Genomic DNA, 16,427 nt, shown 5'->3' on the forward strand with positions numbered 1-16,427 from the left:
GTAATGCAGTAGCTAGGAAGAGCTGTGTTATACATACAAAGATACAAAAAATGTGCGTGACACTGGCACCATGATGAGACCACTTACCAAAGGCACCCTAGTCCTGAGTATAGAAAGTTATCTCCAAACCTTTTGGGAATTAGTAGGATGGTGTTTGGTAAATGTTATATTCCCAAATTAAGGCTTAGATACCATGGACATCATGGAAAACAAAGTTTATAAGATGAAGTAATCCTACTTTGAGGGCCAAACAAGAGAGCGAATAAGTTTTCAAAATCAGGAAGCTGTTTTATAAAGACTATTATGGACCCAGGATCCCTGGATAGGAAGAAGCAAAGCTGTTGACTTTAACAAAAAGACCTGAAAGGGGACTAGGCTGTTCCTCACCCCCCGCATTCTGTATCTTTGAGCAGAGCTGGAGTTAAGATGGGAGCCTGGTGCTTCTCTTCATGAAGCAATTGTATGAATGAAAGGTTGCAAAGATATTAGAATTTACTAAGTCAAGTCATACTTGTCAATGACTTCTCTTGCTAGATATTTAAAGTTCAAGTGCTTGTTTGCCTTAGTTAAGTGCTCTGAAGTGCTTTTAAAAGTGTTGGCCCATTTATATAAACAAATTGAGAAACTCTATTGATAGTCTTCCTAGTCAGAGTATGTTACCCAATATTTGAATATCCTTCCTTGAGTCCCAAAAAGATTTGCATTAGCAACTTCTAAAACACGTGAGGCTTTGTTAATGGAGCATTGTATTATTTTATCATAGACACTGCCAGAAATGAAGTTTCTTGGTTGCACACAACCATGAGGAGGAAATAGAGGGCAGTCAGTAGCTCAGAAACTTATTTATCCAGAACTTAAGTGTGACTTGAGAGGGAGAATGAGCTGGAGGCCTGATTTCCTCTTGCAACATTTGCAGTAGGGAATTAATACTTACATCTCTCCCACAGTTTTTTACCCCCACCTGCTTAGCTGTGCTAACTCAGGAATCTCTTTTAGTGCTCAGAGTCAGGCAACGAAATTTAAACACATTCCCAAACCATGGGAAAACCCTGTTTGCACACACATGGCCACTCACAGAAAGAAAGGAAACTACCAACACTTTTGAAGGTCGAGGCTGGAATGGTGTTTATGTGCTTCCCCACAGTGGTCCCTACCTGGCAGTGCTGTAGTGCTTCCTTACTAGTTGTTCTCCTCAAAACATTGCTGTCCTTTAACCTAATGGTACTGTTTGATACCGAAAGCCAAAGCATGTCATAAGATTGTATATTAAAATTTAGCCTCTTTCTGTGGATAAAGAAATGAGCATTATTTGGAGGGATTGCTGGGGAGGCCTTATGCAGTAAGGTCAGGGCAGTTATCTCCAGTAAAAGTAAACAGAATGCCATCAGCAACTATCCCCCAAAATGTGTAGTGTGAGCAATAGAGAGTGCAATTTTAAAACTAAAACTGCATCCTTCTTAAAAAAAGGCAACAACCAGCTTGTCCTAATAATTTTAATCTGCATGTGCAGTCTTTTTGCCTCCCTTACATCCTGTTGGCAAGATTAAGGTGGTGTCATAAGCAGATGAATTTAGAGCTGTTGCTAATTTAAACTGCATTTATTAAAACACAAGTTTGAGATATCTTACAAATCAGTGAATGTAGCATAGTTTGAAGATTGCTTTTGTCAAGTTTGATTAGCTCAAAGAGAAACCTTTTCTAAATATTGGTTGAGAGATTAATCAGACAATGTAAGACCTTGAATTATTCCTCATCACAGGAAAACAACATAATGTATTATCTCATATGAAGACTGAAAAAATGTAATTTTTGAGGATTTAAAATTTGTGTTTTAAAGATTCTACTCAAGGCAAAACTTTCAGGCTCTTATTTTTTTAAACTGACTTGTAATTTTTCCATATTAGGCTTCACTTTCTACAGCATATTCCCATATTACAAGCTGATAGTACCAACATCATTACATTGAAGGATGTTCTCATTATTGACTTCATTCTCAATTAATTATAAGTTTGTCATGTTTTAATGAGTAGGATTAAACTTTCATATTCCAAATATATGTCTTGCATTGCTTGCTTAGAAGCTTTCTAAAGAATGTGGCTGATAGACTTCTCTGAATCTGTACAAGGAAGCAAAATATTCTTTGTGCACATTAAAAAGTGTTACTGTATTTACAAACACTTGCAGAAAAGGTTTAATAGCTCTCTTCTTTGGAACAAACTATAGAACTTGGGCAAAAGCTGTGCTGCTCTTTTCTAGCCTTCCCGGTCACTGTTGTTGCCTTCGCTAAAGTAGAAACTCATAGAGAGCACAGTTATGTCCTGTAAAAAAAGGATGGCAAAAGGGAAAGTAGCACTCATGTATTTCAGGCATGCCCTGATTTTCACTGGGTGATCTGTATTCCTCTTCAGTAAATCCCAGCTTCCTTCTGTGGCCTTTTTTACTCTCCCCCCAAAATGGAACGTACTTTGTACTTAATTGCCCAGTCTTACAAAAACGTGGCACATTTGCATGGAAGTTGCTGCCACCTGTGCTTTTCAGACTCGGTCCAGTGCAGCTCTGCAGGGTGTCCATCAGGCTTTCTCTCCTAACTTCACTGTGCACTATTAGATCCTGTTTGCTAACACAGATCTTGGTCATATTTTCTAGTAGAAGTTTTTATGTTCATTTGTCTTTTATTTCCTTGTACAACTTCACGCTTTTCTCATTAGTACAGATCAAATAATTTCTAAGAGTGGTTCTTATTTTGCTTATTGGCCTGCAGAACATGCACGCAGGATAGGTGTATTCTAGCCCTGTTGTGGCTTCACTTCTGCTCGTTTCAGTATGCTTAGGGTTTTTTTTCCCTCCAGTATATCAGTAATAATTAGATACCTGTAAACAATAAGCACCAGTAAGTTTGGAGTCTGTGTCAATGTAGAAAGGTGTCATAGTAAGGGCAGGTAAGCAGATTCCTCAGCAAAAAGAATATTTTTCATTAAATATATTTTTACATTGCTTCTTTAGCCTGTGTTGAATTAAAAGTAACCTTGCAATGCGAATAACAATGTCAACTGATATCACAGGCTGGCTAATAACACACGAGCATGATTTCAAGAGGGTTGGACCAGCACAGCCCACACCAGGTAGGAACCCAAGGTCCTGGAGAATGCTGGGCAGCAATCTACACCCCAGGCCATTTCTCATGAGACCTGTTACTACAAATAGCCTGTGGCTACATTTGGGTATTCAGGTTTCGACAGGATGTGGCTGCTCTTTCTCACTTAGCAGATGGCTTTTCATGTACCATCACCTGTCCTCCTTCGCCTCACTAACAGAGTTGTGACAAGAGCTGTCCTGGTGGTTGTGAAAGCTGCTTTCTGCATGTGGCCATCATAATTATCACACGTGAGCACCTTTATTTAGCAAGCCCACAAATACATTACTGGTGTAAATGTCTTATGTTTGGGTGCATTTATTTTATATCACTTATACAATGAGTGTGGGGTGGTGATATTTCACAGCCTAATCAGGGAATTAAACCTATGCAAAACCTGCTTGGTCTAAGGATCAGACTTTGCATTTCTGTATGACAGGGGATGAATTTCTTCATACTCTCCTGTTTGGAGGAACATCTATGGCTCAGTTGCACCTTTGCACTGGTTGAAAGTAATTTGGTAATCCCAAGTGTGGCAATGGAAATTTTATACTCCACTTCCAACTCTCCTGTCATCAAGCACGTTTTGTGCATGGACCATCCATATCAGCATCTGTCTTTTGAGTGATTATTTACTTGTCTCTAGGTCTCTGTCCCTTTATACAATACCAGATCTAAAATTGTATCTGTCTGGAGGGAAAGGCATGATCTCAAAGAATTAATACTGATTTCAAAATTTTATTGCCAGGAACTACATATAATATTGCTTTAAATTAACCAGTAATTATTAAGAGTCATGAAGGAAAGAGTTAAAAATACTAAACAAAAAAAAATCCCTTTTCCAGGCAACTGGACTCCTTCCTTTCAACACAGCTGTTGCAGGAGGTTTCAGTGGTATGAATAAATGTATTTCTTTTAACACTTTTGTTGTTTAAAATGCTATTGTTTCATCTGAGGTGTGAGGAGATGTGCTAACCTTGTCAATGTGGGTGCAGTAGAGCAGAAATGATAACTGTATATACTTTTTTTTTATAAATATACAGAGAGTGTGTGTATGTGTGAGAGAGAGAGAGAGACAACTTATTTAAATCCTGAATACAGTCAGACCTCATATGCATTGTTAAAAAAAAAGCCCTAAAGAATTGCATATGGATTAGGGGGATGAATATTCTATTATTTCAGTCTGTTCTGCTGATCTTCTTATTGTGACTTTGTGCTTCAGAAATCTGCCAGGAATTTGGCTTTGCTGTACTAGACAGTAATTTTAAATGTGTATCAAGCACTTGATAGTGTATGATTTGCGTGCTGTTGCATTCCCATTCCCTAAATTTTCCACCAATTTATTACTTTTTTCATACTGTTTTAATATTTCAGGATGATGAATATATACAGCATCATTAAAAGTAAATAAAAAATGCATGAAATTAAAAAATGGAATATTAGATGTTTCTTTGCTGTAATCCCTAGGTCCAATAGGAATGAAATGTCTCTGTTCTGTCAAGTAATCCCTAAACATGATTAGGGACCTTGTAGTTTCCACATAGCCCACATAATATTTGTATCATATAAGCCTATTTATGTAAGGTTTGAGTAAAAGTTGTTATTAGAAGACCTATAAACCTATTCTGCAATTCAAAAAGATATGCTTGCCTCTTAATCTCTGTACTTTTATTATTTTGCTGGAGATGGCAATACGTCCTTAATTCATATTTCAGAATTCTGTTGCATCTTTTGGGTACTTATATCGTGCATTAACAATCCCAGTGAAATGTATTTTTAAGACAGAGGACTGAGTTCAACAGTTCATCTACTCATGCAGCTTCTCCTTAAATCCTCATTGGAAGGGATGTGCACCTCTTTCTAGGTCTCTCCTTTGACATCTGGGTTTAATCTGACCTGGGGGGTCTGGAGATGGAGAGATGGTTTTTCTCATTTTGGGGAAGGGAAAGTGGAAAGAGGGAGGGGATTAATTTTCTCTGTTTAAATCCTGTGATAATATGTTTTCAGTGATGGAGGTGCTTCTGGCAGCTTCATAGAAAGTTTCAGACATCAGCTTTTGATTTGATGAGTCTACAGCAGAGTTTTCAGAAGAAGTAGCTAGGAAGAAGGAAAATGGGGAAAAGCCTTGAATGACAAAACAATAGGACGGGATACACAATGGGCATTCCCAGCTGTTTCTTGTGACACAGTTGTGTTGCAGGTACAACAACACAACCCTTCCTATTCCCTGGCTCAGCTTCTTGCCTGGGCAGCAGAAATGCTCATAGTCCCATCTTATGTGTTGTTAGGCTGAATTCATTAATGTGCAGAAGTATTCCAGTTCCATGGTAGCACAAGGAAGATCAATAAATAAATAAGAATAGTAACTTATATACTTCCATGGTTTGAGTAGGCTTTCACAAAGAAAATATTTTTAAATGATACCAGGGGTCAGCTGTGGCAATTCCGTATTTCCCATAAGAAAATTTTAGATTATATCAACCTTGGTCTATCTACTCAGAAAAACCCTGTGGAAATACACCTGTATTGCTTTCCACACTGCACTGAAATTTACTTTTATTTCATTTTCAGCAGTTAGGGTGGCATTTGAGCAATAGCCCTATTCTTGTATTTATGAACTAAGAGAAGCAAAACTGCTCACTGCTGAAACCAGGGAGCCTCTTCCAGGAAAACTGAGATCAATAATGGTTATCAAGTCTTCATTCACAGGGAGTGTTAAATGGCCACAAAGTCCTGACGTTCTTCAGTTAATAGGTTATGCTTAAAACCAGGCTATCTACCCTCTGCCCCCCACCCCAAGCTACCACAGCCAGAAATTTTGATTTTTGATGTAATTTTAAACAGTCACTTTCAGTTGTTACAATTCCTTTTTAGCTGGAGAGACTGTATTGCAGCAGTACCAATAAGTTAGAGGGGAATGATGGTTTCCCTCACCAGCCTCCTCCTTCCTGCAAGTAGTAGAAGGTGGGAATGAGATGAAGATACTTGAGGCTCATTTTATCATCCAAAGCAGGGATTTACAATTGTTATCGCAGTTGCTTTTGGGTTTTGGTAATCAGCAAAAAGGGAAGTGCACACCCCAACCAGAACAGAACAACTCCTGAAAACTGAAAAGCCTTGCATGCAGATGTGTTTGCAGTTGCCTTTATTCCCTCAGTTTAAGTGGAAAAGAGGGATTTGGAAAGCAAGAGCTTAATTTAACAAAATAATATTATGCTTTCGATCCTTAAAATGAATGAATTATTTGGATACTTAGCAGTATAATGTCTTTGAATAATGCTGGTACTTAAGTTGAAAAAAATGATATTGTCAGTGTGCTGTGTTTTCCTCTTACGATGTTTTTACCAATTTGGCATTTATGGGAAGCAATATCATTGTTGAGAAGTTTCCAAATTGCTTTTTATAGAAATCCGCAGAAATTAAATCTCCTCCTTGTTATGAAAATGAAGTGATGTCTTGAGACACTGGTATATTAACACAAATCTGTGGAGACAATAAGCCAAATTCTGCTTGCAGTTATTGTGTGTCCACTTTTAATAGCTTCAGGAAGCTGTGTTAGGTATAGGCTGTTGCATTGTAAATAAGCATCTGCTTAACTACAGAGTTTGAGCAGCACTAAGAGGCAGAGTAACATCCCTGCCCTTTTCCCTGTCCCCTCAGACTGTGGGGCTCAGGACATACTGGAAAGAAACACAAAAAATTGGTTTAAAAGTGAGACCAGTTCATGAGCAGTCCAAGCAAGCCACTCTTTAGAGGGGTGCAGTGCAAAATTATTTTAACTCAGTACCATAATGGGTCTTCATAGTTGAATTTAAACCACATAATACTCTGTATGTGATGTGTTTAAATTCATTGGCAGAATTAAGGCAGGACTAAGGCAAGTGCATGATTGATTTTCACAAATACAATCAAGTCTAAGAGATGGAGATGCGAGATGGATCAGATTTTAAGACCTGATTTACCTACATCAGATATTTAATGGGATGCTTAATTTGATTGCTTCACCAAAAACTACTCACAGTACTAAAGCCACTGACTAAATGTCTGTGTAATCAAGGGATCTGCGTGCATCTACATCTTGATTTCCATGTACAAATAACCAGCAATTAATGGTTCAGAATGACTGCACGGAAAGGTTTAAGGTTCAAAATGGCAACTCTGGGGTTTTGAGGGGGTCCTTTAGCATTATTTCATGATGGTTTTTAGGAGTACAGACAGCCTTGTGCAAGTCCATGTAAACGGAAGATTTTTAGCTTGGGTTGCAGAAGGCTCTTCATGGCTACAGCTAGAAGCCATCTCTCTTCAGCAAGATTGGATACTTTTAATAATGAGATTTAGGCTTTTAATATTAACCCCAGCATACTAGCCTGCTCCTGTGTAGCCTGTGTCCTATTACGTGGGTTTGTTAATAAAAAAATCAGGAAAGATCTTTTGAACAGAGGGATGACGGCTGTTACATGCATTTTGTAGCAAGCACAAGGCACTGTATACTTTCTTCTTGGGATTTAACACATGTCTGAGTCAGCAGTCACTATTGGCACCCTTTTAATTTTTTCTTTTTTAATTTTTCTCATTGTAATGTGTATGAAGTTCATTCGACTATCAGACCAAGAGTCTTGAAAATACTGATACATCCTCATTATTTTTAACTATAGTATTTCTATAGTAGTAAGTCATCAATTACTTTTAGTGTTTTTATTTCTCGTGGCACAGCTACAACAATTGAAATTAAGGGTGTTATGCTCACAAGTCCTTTTCAGCACTTATTTGAGTTCAGGCAAACTTTGACTGTTTTCTCACAGTAACCTTTACAATGCAACTGATAAACATTATTTTTGTTTTAATGACTCCCAAATAATGTCATATTTAAATGAAATGCAGTTTGCCTCAGCAGGGTTCTTTGAATTTATGAGCATTTTTGTCCCATTTCCTACAATAATGTGACAAATATTTGCATTTTTACTGTTTTCTTGAACACTTTTAAACACCCATTTTTAGGAGACTTCAGATTGCTTTTGAACATATTTGAATGCATTTTTAGCTATCACCAAGTTTAAAATAGGAACCCCTTTTTCAGCTTATCTTTATTAAACACCTGTAAAAATCGGTGGTATTTCTTTTTTCTTATAAAGCTTTCTTCCTTTAACAAATGCCAGAAACGCTGCACTGTTTGTTCCAGTATGGGCTTCTTTTCTTGGTGGTGTAATGGGCAATAAATGGTCTGGTAACATCTCTTCCATACACACAGGCATTTACCTGCCTGAATATCATAAACAGAAACTAAAAATTGTGGTGAAATGCATCTGATCTTCAACTATAATCAATTAATATTCAAAATGCTAGGCAGCTTTTAGAAGATAGCCAGAATTAAGTCTTAGAAATTGATCATTCTGCTCAAATGATCATGCTTACAATAAACCTCTGATTTAAAGAGTAGGTGGCCAGGCATGGCAGTGGCCAATTATTTATATTTTCTTATTGAATATTCACTTTCATTTTTTTAAAACCATGGGTTTATTTGTCAGGGGAGGGATTTTTGTGATGTTTGGGGTGTGTCTGTTGTTTGGGGTTTGCTCAGACAGCTGCTTTAGAATACTTTCAGCATCTTTATAATGTAAGTGTGGAGGTAGCAGGTTAGTCTTGCTGTTTTTGGAGGCAGCTTCACAGAGTTCTTCATGTCTTGTCTGGGTTCAGTTTTCTGTTTTCATTTCTTTTTTTTTAAGAATGTATATTGGCTGCTTATTTTTAAAATAATGTTTTCATGTGTTGGATCAAATTAAAAAGAAATCAATCACACTAATTCATGCATCTTCATACAATCATACCAAGAACTCCCTAATGGGAAGGTTTCTGTTTTGTTATTCTCCTGCAAAAATAACTTTTGTGTATGGTTTTTAGTCAAAAACTCCAGCCAAATACCCTGTACAGAATTTTGTAAGTGAAAGGAAATAATTTGAAATAAATTGTGGTTACTCACCAGTCTGCGTTTGAGCACTGTGTTAGATGTTGGTTAAAATTAGACTTCCTTAATGGACTAGTGAGGGAAGGTGGGAGCGAAAACAAGAAAAAGATGACAGAAGTAAATATGCTCATAAATACAGAAACGCCGTGTTTGCTTTTGTGGCCTTTGATCAAGCCCAGGAGTTTACTTTCAAAGGACGTTGCAGGATGCTTGGGAAGGGAGCAGCCACCCAGCATAATTGGAAAGGGGGAAGGTCTGCAGCACGGCGGCTGCTGCTGCTCCTGCCTCTCTGATAAGATTGTACGAGTTGCCAATATCAGTATTCAGCCTTGTAGCGTGTCAGGGCGCTTTCATGTGAACTGAAGTGAACTGTCTGTTCCCGCTCCCTCCCGCGCTCCTTCCCAGCGCTCCGCGCCGCATTGAAGTCAGGGGAGAGGAAAAAAAGATTTGAGGATTGCCCAATTTGTTCTGACATAAAGAGATGTTTAGCTCTGTGAAAGGTGGTGGAGGCAGAGTGCCTGACTGACATTTCAACAGGCTGTCTGCTGGGATTGCTCACTTCATGTCCCTTCATATTCCTGCTGTGTCCTGCGCGAGTGCTCTTGTCTAATCTTCACAGCGAGAGTACCAAGAGTCCCCTGGGCTTCGGTGCTCAATACCTTGTTAGACGGGGCGTACGATGCCACAGCTCCTTCTTTCGTGCTTGCTTTTGCTCTAATGTTTCAGGCTTCTTTCAAGTCCAATTATTTCTTTTTTTTTTTTTTTTTAAAGTGATTTGGTAAAATAACTGTGTGTCTCTCCTAATCGCCTCCGTCTTCTCTCAGTAATGCTAGATTTGGATAATAAAAATACATGGAGGGGAAGAGAATAAGAATCCCAGTAAGTTAAAGCTTAAAGCATGGTTCTGTGCTTTTGTTTTTAAATTAGGGTGCATTGACCTCCTTTGGCCCGTTTAGAAAATAGGCTAGAGAAACTACTTGTTGAACGAGCAGTGGGAGGTATAAGATATTTATAATAAAGCTGAGACAGTGCCTGATCAGGAATGCTAAACTCCACACCAGGGGCTGCAGGGAAGTTTAGTTGTTGAGGGTCTGTGTGCTTTTACAATTCCAAACATGTTGTGATGCATTCTGGCATGCCACATCCTGTTAGATCACATCGGGGCAGCCCATGGAGCCAAATAACACTAAGAACATGACTTAATGAGAACTAATGCTCACCTCTTATTCCAGGAGCATTATCAGGTACCTTGTTAGCTACAGATCCTATCTGGATTCAATCCTCCTAAAGCAGAGATGACATTCAAGATATATGTATTATGTTTTGGACAGATAGATACGTTATTTTTCATTAACTTTCTCAAAATACATTAATTAATGGATGTAGTTTAATCCTTGTTAAGCCATTAAAATTAGTCACATACTGTACTCATGGTCTTCCTTTACATCTTTTCAAAGGCACTTCTTTTCCCCAAGTGCATTATTGCTGGTGACAAAAAGCAGAATGGTAACATACTCTTTGCTTCCCACAGATCTGGGATCCCTGTGCTGTGAACCCAAAAACACATTGCATGGATTCTATTGCTCAAGTTTCCTCTCAGTTTCAAGTTCTGATAAACATCTCTTCATCCCTCTCTCATCTGGAGGTGCAGTCATGTGTCTCACCAGGCTAGAGATTTCTAATGCAAACCCCTATTCCCAGATATACCTTCCAGACTTTTGTGTGTCAGGCTGCACCCTTGTTCCTTCCACAGTGCAAGGACAGCTGCAGAAACCAGTGACCGTGAGTAGCTGCATGATTTCCCTCAGCCAGTGGCATGCCTAGTCTCACATTCTCTTTGCTAGGAACCAGCAACTTCTTTTCCTGCAACAGACTGAACAGGTGGATATTAAAACTAACTTCTTATCCTTTCCGTAGCACCTACAGCCCAGAAGAGCTGAACTTTTATCAGCACACTGTCACAGTTTGAGGGTGTTGTATGTCTGCTCTAGAGGTCTCACCAGGCTATTCAGAAGACAAAATTCCAGACCTTTGATATTAAAATTGCCAGGGAATTACCCAGTGAGGTTTCTGCTGTAGGTATGCTCCAGGTGGTATCAGGAGTTTTTAAAAAGGGGTTTGATGGATCTCAGACACACCAGAAAAGGCTCTGACATACACAAGGATCATTTAGAAAAGAGGATACCAAGAAGATAGTACCAGTTGTGCCCATTTTGGTTGGTGGGGTATCCCAAACTCCTGTGGATATTTTCAGGGCGGAGAAGCATACTGGCAAAATGTCTTCATCCTTCAGGCTGTGTCCAACAGTTTGTGGTAGAAGTGTAATTTAAACATGTGAGCCATTCAGGAGATGTGTGGGGGGTCAGGTCATGTGTAGTGTTACATACATTTCAGCTGTGCTGAATGCTAAGCAAGAGCTGTGTGCTCCCAGTAGGAAGGAAGCCAGTGCACGTGAGATGTTCACAGGTACAGACGGACAAATGCCTGGTGTGTGTGTGACTACAGGCTTGCTTCCTTCCTATTTGCTTTTGTGTGCATGTATCATTATGTAATATTTCACCTATATCATTAATTTAATCGTTTTATGAAATTTGTACTTGCCTGTGCAAGCATAGCAGGGAAGCCCATGCTGTTAACTGAGGTTGATTGTTTTCAAACAGCTGATTATAGAACTTACCATCAATTTAACAGAAGTTGTGTTTATTTAAAAATTGACTTAAAAGACAGTAAATGACTTGATGACTCATTAAATCAATTTAAAAATTGACTAAAAGTGCTGTGAGTGACTCACTATGTTAAGCTATAGAAAGACACCCAATAAAGTAAGAAAAAAAGAAACCTGGCAGGAAGTTGTAGCTGCATATCCTGATTTATTTTTGTTCGGAATAAAATGGTCTGATTACCAAAAGTGGTTGCAAGGACATCTACCTGACTATTATGAAATACTCAGGTAGTAAAAGCCCTGACATGAAGCAAGGGCCAAGTATCAATGAAATACTTCCCTGATTTTTATATCAATAAATGAAGTTTACAATAATGCTTTGGCTGGGAGATACTGAGTTGGATACCAGGATACTAATAAGTTCCTAATATTGAGTAACTGTTCTATATGTCTCAGATTTGTTGAACATAATGTCTAGATGTTAAACAGTTTTCTATGGTATTTAAAAATTGACATTTCAAAGAGTGTAATAGCATAATGAAATGTAAACTGAAAACAGGAATGAGTTAATTAGACTAATGATCCCTTGACTCCTTTATTAGCCAGCTCTTTAGAAATTGGGATTAGCTTTGTTTTCTCTGCTGAATAAAGACAGGAAGGATGATGTTGATTCTAGTAAATGACAGCACCAGAAGAAATTAGTGTTTTCCTGTTCTTTATAGGTTTCATCATCTGAGATAAAAATTTAGCCTTCCTGTATGCATACCTTATTTCATTGCACTTTGAGTTTCACTTGGATTAAAAGAGAAATCAGGAAAATAATTTAGGAATGCCTACTGATTTCATATCAAGGTTTTAAAGGTGATCCACTCTATGTGATTTCTGGACTTGAAACTTTACAACTCTTTGTGCAAACCTGGAGTTGACTGGGTTTGAATTTAAATGAAGTCTTCAGAAAAGGCCAACTTGACAACTTTTTGATCTAGGTTTTGAACACTTAATTTCTTCTCTCTATATGAGAGTGATTTGTGCGTCTCTATTGCTTTTAAGGGCTATCAAGAAGCACGAGAATTATCTCTATAGTGTTCAAACCAAGCATGCACAAAGAAACAAAATCGTTTTTACGACAAATAGGAGGATTTGTAAGTCAGCAGCTGCTAGCAAAACAACATCATTAAAACTTCCAGCAATTCCAGACCTTGCTCTCGGGACTCGCTCAGGCCAAGCAAAACCTTAAATAAAGTGCTGAATTATAGACAGGAAAAAGAAAACCAGAATTTAAATTGGTAGGAATTAGCGATGATTCACTAAGCTAATTTCTGCCCTCCATTTCCCTTGTGTGATGGCACGTGGAACGGTGCTGGGATGAGGGAGGGCAGAGTGGGAGCTGCTGACAGCCAGCTTTTTAAAGTTTGGATTCTTTCTGGTGGATCTTTATCTTGCAAAGTAATGAGCTCCTCAGCTCCACCTGAAACCTATAGGTATAGAGGGCACCCAGCGCCGTGCAGGATCAGATCTTTAATGAATTCCTGAGGATTTATCACACAAATGAGACGACAAAGAGGAGGTGGCAACAGCTGAGTTTTGAAGCTTTTTACTTACAGGCAAGGTTCATTTGCTATCCTGCACGCCCTTGTTAAGCGTTCTGGGAGCACCACACTGAAGCAGAAGGAATAATGCCACTTGTTTGCAGTTCAGTGTTTCCAGCTTTCTGGAGGGCGCTTTCGGAGAGGTGTGGTGGGATGGCAGTCGGCACACTTGGGTGCCACTGCTCCTCTCCTCCTTTATGGAAAGGAGCATCTGGAACCCATCACATGCCCTATTAGTTGTCTCCTAGGTGCTGCTCGGTGGCTCTTTGGTGTGAGGCTCCCTGGGTGCTCAGTTTTGGCCTGTCCTGTGCAGGGTTTGCAGCCCGTGCGAGGCCAGCGGCAGAGCCGAGCGCTGCTCACAGTCCATCGCCGCGCCTGACCTTGCGGCTCGCTATTAATTTGAAGTAGCAGAATTAAAATTTTCCATTCTTTTGCATTGTCATGCCTCACGTTGATAAGCACAAAGAAATGTAAATAAAAAAGACCTATTTCACAACCCTAGCTACAACCTTTTTGTTTTATGACAAAAGACAGTTAATTAGCATACTAGCAGTAAGCAGCCTTCCCAAACTCGTGCTAATTATGTATTCTGTTGACCGTGACTCCAGTCATAAGGTAATTGGCTTGCAGCAACATGACATTTCAAATCATCTCTTGAAATTACATCAAAAAGCCAGCCTGTTTTGTTTTGATAGGGGAACAATCAATTTGATAAGTGGTAACACAGCTCATTGTTTCACATTAATTAGACTAATTGCAGCATGTTAGCCTCTGAAATAGACAGAACTTGGAGAAGACAAAGGCTGTGGCCTTTAGCATGCAGTGCATGTGGTGGTTCCACTTGCTTGCACATACTGTAGGCAGAAAACAGAGTTGTTAGGATTCAGCCTTGCGGGAGACTGGGTGTTAACAGTGGTTTGATGTGTTATGCTTAATCCACTGGCTTTCAATTATAAGATCCACGTTCAAAAAATCCCAGAGAGAGGAAGGGGAGAAGAAAAAAAAAAAAAGCCATTTCAATACTAATGGTGACAAAAAGTTTTTGGTGATCATCTCTTTTGTTTCTCCTGAAAGACAGAGCAGAGATCTGGCCACAAGATCTCTTCTATGTTGTGGCATTGGGGGATATGACTTAGTAGTGGACTTGGTACTGCTGGGTTTATGGTTGGGCTTGATCTTCCAGTCTAAATGATGCTATGATTCTGTATTTATGGACTAAAAGACCTTTCTTTGAGGAGGCTTTACTTTTGTTCTTGCTTTTACTGCCCATTCCCACTAATGTTTTATTTCTTAGGATGCCTCAGTTGGGTTGTTTTTATTTTCACTTTTATATTTACTTAAGAATAATGTATGGGGGGGAAAAGAACTAATGCATAGTGGACGGATTACTGAAAACAGATAGTAGAGATGCATAACCCACCCACTCGTTTCTAATTTAGAGCATCTTTGCCTGCTATTGAGATTACCAATTGTACTTAGCTCTGTGATGATTTTTATGATCAAGCTATGTCATCTGTGGATTGACATGGCCAAATGAATTTCGCTTGTGACCTAATTGAAATATTAACCAAAGTTTTAAGAGATGAAAAGTTTAAGGGGTTATCTCAGTCCACAGGGTAAGCTAACTTCATTGCTGCCCACAGCTTGGTACAGTAGTTCTTGCACATCAAACCCAACGTCAGGCCACTGGATATGAAAAAATGTTTTCTTTGACTGGTTCATTGCTAGTATGTTTGGTAAACAGGGTAATAGTCAGCAACTTTTCAAAGTCTGAAAAGCATCAGAGACTGGATTCTAAAACTGTGTGCATACTGATGAAATCATATGCATGAGACCAACTCTGCCTTTTTCTTCTACAGTTCTGTAGTCCACCTGTGCCATCAGAGTGTTCTACCTTCTGTCTTTACCTCCATTCCACAAAATCTTTCATCACTTGAAAAAAAAAAGGTAGATTAAAAACAAAAACAAAAAAGAGAGAGATTGGAGGACAATTCTTAATCATTGAATTGCTTACACGAAAGGTGCAGTTCTTCAGTTGCTCTCCATGGAAGACTTTTTTTTTTTTAAAGTGAGGTGAGGAAATTTAGGCAAGTCTGGATATACAGACTTCATTTACACATCTTTGTTTCTGTTACTCCCCCTCATACACACACCCCCAGTCACTGACTGGTTGGACAGTAAAACCTCTGGGGCAGAGATTTTGATAAAGTTGCCTGTAATCTGTGTTCAGAGAAGTGTAATTTCATTTAAATCAGAGACTTTGTTCTAACAGCTGAACATTCTATTTGCTCATGGAAGTTCTATTTTTATTAGTTTTGCTTATGCTTTATGTTGGCCCCTTAACAAGTGGTCATAAACTCTGTTTTAGGTCCAGCTACCAGTGACTTCATACTACTGATTTATTTCAATCATTTACCCGCAAGAATATATTTTTTAAAATGAATTCTAAGCAAATCATGCCTCTCTGTCTCCTCTCTCCTGTGCCTCCCTTTACCTTGTTCCTCCTTCAACATTTAAACCACCTTTCATTGAGCTTAAAATTACGCCCCGATTAGTGAGGTAACCACCCTAATGTGCTACTCTTAAAAGTCCTGGGCTTGTACAGGAGGTGAATTGGAAAGAAGCAGAAGATTGGAGCCTTTTAGCATTCAGCTTAAGTGCTGGTTCCACTTGCCTGAGCACAAGCTGGAGCTGGGGCTGTTAGGATGCAAGCCTGCACCCTCGCTGTCACTGCTGGTCCTTCTGTAGTCAGGTTCCTGCTTGGAGCAGAGCAAATCTTTGCTCAGTTAAGCGACCGTCAGTCACCAGCAAGCTTGGCTGCCAGCCCAGGTTTGTTAGACTTTTCTGTGCTGCACCTGAATGAGATATTGCGAAGACATGGCTACCTAAACAGAGCCTAGAAGCCGTAGATGTATTTAAAAAAAAAAAAAAAAATTAAATTGTCAAGGGGATGACAGAATAATTTTGAGAATATAACTTACACTTCCAGCGCTCGCCTGGGAGGTTTACAATAAGGAACCTGCACTGCCTGCTCGGTGACACGTCCTGTGTGATCTTGTTTAAATACCTTTCTCTGTTTTC

At 39.0% G+C, this 16,427-nt stretch overlaps 1 protein-coding gene across 17 annotated transcripts in view; it reads left to right on the forward strand.

Moving 5' to 3' along the window:
• ESRRG (estrogen related receptor gamma) overlaps positions 1-16,427 on the forward strand; it is a 372,225-nt gene that overhangs the window by 148,768 nt on the left and 207,030 nt on the right. The window contains exon 1 of one of the 17 annotated variants that reach the window (XM_059841047.1): positions 4,006-4,027. The exons of the other annotated variants lie outside the window; for them this stretch is intronic. The gene's annotated coding sequence lies outside the window, so the exon portion shown is untranslated. Of the gene's footprint in view, positions 1-4,005; positions 4,028-16,427 lie in introns of those variants that run through there. 17 annotated transcript variants of the gene reach the window in all.

This window comes from Haemorhous mexicanus, chromosome 3, assembly GCF_027477595.1.
Source record: "Haemorhous mexicanus isolate bHaeMex1 chromosome 3, bHaeMex1.pri, whole genome shotgun sequence".
NCBI lineage: Eukaryota > Metazoa > Chordata > Aves > Passeriformes > Fringillidae > Haemorhous > Haemorhous mexicanus.